Genomic DNA, 5,660 nt, shown 5'->3' on the forward strand with positions numbered 1-5,660 from the left:
TATATATATATATATATATATATATATATATATATAGAGAGAGAGAGAGAGAGAGAGAGAGAGAGAGAGAGAGAGGCGGGGGAATATATATATATATACTCAACTGCTAATAGAAACCTATCTTATCCAATAAGGCTGCATTGGCATAGTCATGGCACGAGTATTGGGATGGCACAGAGAAGGCTGCTCCATTCCCCTCTCCACAGTGCCCAAGGACATTTTTTGCATGCCCCTCTCCTCTGTCCAGATGCCCAATGCCAGCACTTCCTCCTCTGCTATATGGGATAATGTGGGGGGGTTCACAGGCAATTTGAAGTTACAGTTTGGGCATGTGTCAAAAACATTTGCCAACACTGCAATAGGGTAATAGTATGGGAAGGAGGCAAGAGAAAGTGGAAGGGGAGTCAAAGGGAAGTACATATAAAAGAAGCCAGTAGTCAGAAGCAAAAGAAACTTGAGTGAAAGCACAGGATAAAAAGACAGATAAGAATGAACAGACAAAAATAAAATATGGTAAAATGCACAGTTAGTAATCATAACTGTGAACTTGAATGGGATGAATTCACTCATAAAATGGAAGTGGATAGCAGAATGAATTAGAAACTAGAATTTAAAACTAGGTTGTTTATAAGAAACACACTTGAAATAGGATTAAAATAAGGGGCTGGAGTAAAATCTATTATACATCATCTGAAGGAAAACAAAGTCAAAGGTTGCAAACATTATCTTAGACAAAGCAAAAGCAAAAACATATCTAATTAAATAGAATAATCATGGAAACTATATCTTTCCAAAAGAAATCATAGGTGATGAATATTACTATAAACTATATATTCACCAAATGGTATATTATCCAAATTCTTAAAGGAAAAGTTAAATGAATTATTGGAGGAAATAATGAAAATATACTAATAGGGACCTCCACCTTCCCTTATTGAGCTAAATAAAATCTAAGCATAAAAGTTTAAAAAAGAATTCTGGAAAATGAGTAGAATCTTGGAAAATTTGGAGATAGTACACCTCTGGAGAAACCTGAATTGGAATGGAGAGGACCATATATTTTCCACAAGTATAGATGGCACCTATAAAATGACCATGCATTAGGGCAAAAGCAACCTCACAAGCAAATGCAGAAAAGCTAAACTATTAAATCCACCCTTTTCAGACCACAATGAAGTAAAACTACATTCAAGGAAGGGCTACGGAAACTTAAATTAGAAGTTGATTGGGAGATAGCTAGTTGGTTCAATGCATTGACAGCGAGACCTAAATATGGGAGGTCTTGGGTTCAAATTTGACACTTCAAATTTGACACTTCAAATCAGACACTTCTTAACTATGTGACTCTGGGCAAGTCACTTAACCCCCTTTGCCTTGCCCAGGGGTCGGGAATGTATGGTTCTTGAGCCATATCTGGCTCTTTTGAGGACCATGGCTCTTTCTGCAGGAGTCATAAAGTCAATTTTTTTCAGGTGCTGTTACAGGAGCGCGCAGTGTTCCAGGAGTGTGCACTGTGAGCACTGTACGGCTCTCACAAAATTACATTTTTAAAAATGTAGCGTTCATGGCTCTCACGGCCAAAAAGGTTGCCAACCCCTTGCCTAGCCTTTTCTGCTTTTCTGCCTTGGAACCAATAAGCAGTATAGATTCTATGGTAAGCTTCTTTTTTTTAAAGTTGATTAGAAGCTAAACCATAGAAACAATTTCATTAGAGAATGAGAGCAATGAGGCAATTTTCCAAAATTGTGAGATGAAGTCAAAGTAATACTTAGGAGGAAATTAATAACACTAAGTGCATACATCAGTAAAAGATAAAAAAGTGAGTCAACGAATTAATTATGAAAAATTTTTAAATCTAGACAAAGAACAAATTATAAATCCCCATTTCAAAACCATAATAGAAATCCTAAAAATCAAAAGAGAAATTAATAAACATTTTTAAAAATCCATTAAACTAATAAATAAAACTAAGAGCTTGTTTTCTGGAAAAAACATAAAATAGGACATTGGTTGCTTTGATTTTAAATAGAAAGAAGAAAACCAAATTACTAGTACAAAAAAAGAAAAAAGTAAAAGTATCATCAATGAAAATGAAATTGAAGCAAATTATTAGGCATCATTTTGCACAATTATATGCCAGTAAAACTGATGATATACATGAAATGGATGAATATTTATAAATATGTAATTTCCCAAATTAACAGAAGAGGGAATAGAAAACTTAATTATTTCCATCTCAGAAAAAGAAATTGAACAAGTCATCAATAAGCAGCCTACACCTAAGGAACAATTAATCCCAATACAATATAACAAATGAAAAAATATGTAAATAAATTTTACCAAAATTTTAAATTCAAAAAAATTTTTGACACCTAAACCAAGGAGAACAAAAACACAGAGAGAAAACTATTGAACAACTTAATGAATATAGAAAATACTAGCAAGGAGATTACAGCAATATATCATAAAGATCATAAACTATGAGCATATGGAATTTATACCAACAAGGCAATGCTGGTCGAATACTTGGAAAACCAGCAGCATAATTGACCATATGATTATATTAATAGATGCAGAAAAAAACATTTGACAAAATACAACACCTATTCTATTATAATACTACAAAGCATAGGAATCAGTGCAACTTTTCTTGAAATTATAACTTGAGGTACAATAGCTACATGACCACTTTTCACCTGGAGGTTTCCACAGTGCCATATTAAAATGTAGTAAATTCATAGAAACAATTACATATTTTAATAACTTGTAAAGCATTTTCTTCATCTTCTCTGAGTACACATTTTGTTCTAAGCATCAATAAAATAAAGAGAAGTGATTAACATTAATTTCATTTTGTTTTCCTGATGATTTCAATATAACTTTGGTGACTCTTTCTGGTTTGGTTAATAGGGAAAAGAATTTTAAAGTTGAAGGCTGCCAATGGTAGCAAAGGATCAGGATTCGGGGGTTCAAATTATACTTTTGTCTATTAGAATACTGCTAACGGCCAATCTCAGCCAAGGATTGATTTAAAGCCCCGCAGGAGAACTACTCTGAGGAAGGGTATCTCAGGCAGGATAACTCTGATGAGTCAAAGTTTGGACCTGAATCTACCAAAAGAGAACAAAATTCATGCAAAACATGACATTTTGTATAGATATTCAAAAAAGAATACAGTAATGTTCAGCTTCCAAGAGCAGAGGACAAGAGTGGGTTGAAGAGGTACTAGTTCTTTAAGACAGAAAAGGATTTACCTTGGTATCAAGAACTAGTCAGTCTAACTCAAGATCCAAACCCCCCAGAAATCATTTAAATCCAATCCATCCCATCTAAAATCATTCCCTTCCTCTCAATAGTAAAGGTCCACTTATCTTTTTCCCCCAAATTTTGGGCTAAGTCCTATACTCCCTGGCTATTGGGGAACAAAACATTAATACTAAACCAATAAAAATAAAAATAAAAAACAAAGGAAGGAAAAGATAAACTCTCTTTTTGACAGGAGAGCCCTTGGGAGAAATGGTAGTGAGAATATTTCAAGAGTCATTTTGAAACTACATCTAGGAAAGTGATCAGGCCATCCACTTCAGAAAGTATCATTGTGAATTGATTAGGATCCATGGAAAGCATCTCCAAGTGTAGCTCAGTTGGGTTCCCTAGAAGCTACTGTGTCATAATTCATCTTCCTTACATAAGAACTGTGAAAAGATCTGTAGATAGAAAGCTCTCTGCCTCATTTCCTCTTCCCTTGTGCCTCTTGTAATCTCTAGATTCTTTCAAGGCTATAAACTCAGGTGTCATTCTTCTATGAAAACTTTACTGAAGCTCTCACTATAGTTTGATTAATAATAATAACAGTGATAATGATTTACAGTACTTTAAAATTTGCAAGGCACTTTACAAATATTATTCCCTTACCTCTAAAAGAGAGGTGTTATTATTATCCTCATTTTACAGATAAACTGTAAACTGTCTGAAGCAGTCAGAGGTTAAGTGACTTTCCCAGTGACATTCAGCTAGTAATCATTCAAGACTGGAACTGAACTCACCCTCTTGAATCTAGGATCAGTATTCTATCTACAATGCCATCCAACAGTCCATGCCTTCTGACCTTCTGAGTAAGAGAATCTTCTTTGAGGGGAAACTTTCTGATCGCTTTGTGCTCCATTATGCACTAAGACTCTTCCAGAGCCCACTGGTCTTCAAAAACAAATTTGTCTTAGTCCCCACCCAGTGACAATAGCCCAGGAGAGGCATGAGCAGCAAAGCCATCTGTCTCACTTCGGTGCCTTTCCACACCACATTGTTCAGTAAAGAGTGGCTCAGTTTCTCCCTATGCCTCTTGGCAGATGAATAAAATAAAGATAAAATAAAGGACTTCTTCAACCTGCCAACTGAGGGACTTGATCCATATACAGGATAATGCCTACACTGGCTACCATATGCCCCAGAAAGTTTTTATAGATAGCTGCATAGCCACCTTGACCCAAGACCCCCAACTCTGTCCCTTACCATGTTATCATTGACTTCATTGGGTGCCTCATGGATGGACAATCAGGAACTCTTCTGGAATTGATCTTCATTTCTCCCTGGCCCTGACAGGAAGTGTTGTGTTTCAAGCTAGTCTCCTTTAAATTTGTTCAAGACTCTAGGAATATTTCTCACCTGACACCTAAAAGTCACAAACACTGATCAGATCTCCAATGCCCTTAAAGAAGCCTGTTCCTATAAGTTAGCAGCTGACAAGCAGATCCCTATGGAATGCCCTGGTGACATTTGCAGCTGGTGCAAGATGGGGGCCTGCTTGTCCTTCTCAACATCAAACAGAGCCTAGTGGACCAGGAGCCAGGTAATCCTCCAGAATCACAGGCTGACATGATGTTGGAGCTTCTGGTCCTATATGAGGCTGGGATTGGGCTAAGATCAGGGCAGGAAAATAATGTGGGAGACATTCCAGAATGACCAGGGAAAATGCTAAGTTTAACAGTGAAGATTGGTGCTACAGTCTTTCTAGTTGTGTGTCTCATCCTAAGAGCCACAAATAAATGTCTCCTTGCTCCAGAAGTGACTCTAGGGATTCTATCACTCTTAAATAAAATGAAAGAAGAACAAGTCAAACAAATAGGCATCCATTATTAGGATCAGTGGGTGATGAGTATGGCACCAGAAAGAACTAAAAAATCTGAGTAAAAATTTTCAGACCTCCCTTTGTACCGAAAATGAAGTCTGAATTTCTTCTTTTTCTTTTTATGGGGTGTTTAGAATGCCTAATATGCATTTCTGAGTTTTTAAACGTTTTCTACATTACCTGCTGGCCTTTTTGCATTATTTACAGATTCCAAAAAACTTTCCCCAAATTCCCATTTAATATCTTATGGCAACCTACAATATACCAAAACCATGATAAGGAAAGTAGGAGGGATACTTCTCTCTGTACATGGTGTTTTACCCTGGTAGAATATAAACTATTTGGGGACTGAGGAGCTATGTTTTTCATTTTTTCCTTATGTATTTTCCTTTACACATAATAGACACTACATTAATATTTGTTGAATTTAAATTTATTCAATTTATTCAATTCTTTAAGTGAATAAAATTACATTAAAGTCATCCATGGTACTGACATCTGTCCAAATCATTTAGTTCTATTTTCTAGTCCTACT

General features: G+C 35.8%; 1 pseudogene; it reads left to right on the forward strand.

Annotated features, from left to right (window-relative positions):
• Nucleotides 1–4,096: 4,096 nt before the first annotated feature.
• LOC123241428 lies at nucleotides 4,097–5,093 on the forward strand (annotated as a pseudogene).
• Nucleotides 5,094–5,660: the final 567 nt, after the last annotated feature.

Source organism: Gracilinanus agilis, chromosome 3 (genome assembly GCF_016433145.1).
Source record: "Gracilinanus agilis isolate LMUSP501 chromosome 3, AgileGrace, whole genome shotgun sequence".
Classification (NCBI taxonomy): Eukaryota; Metazoa; Chordata; class Mammalia; order Didelphimorphia; family Didelphidae; genus Gracilinanus; species Gracilinanus agilis.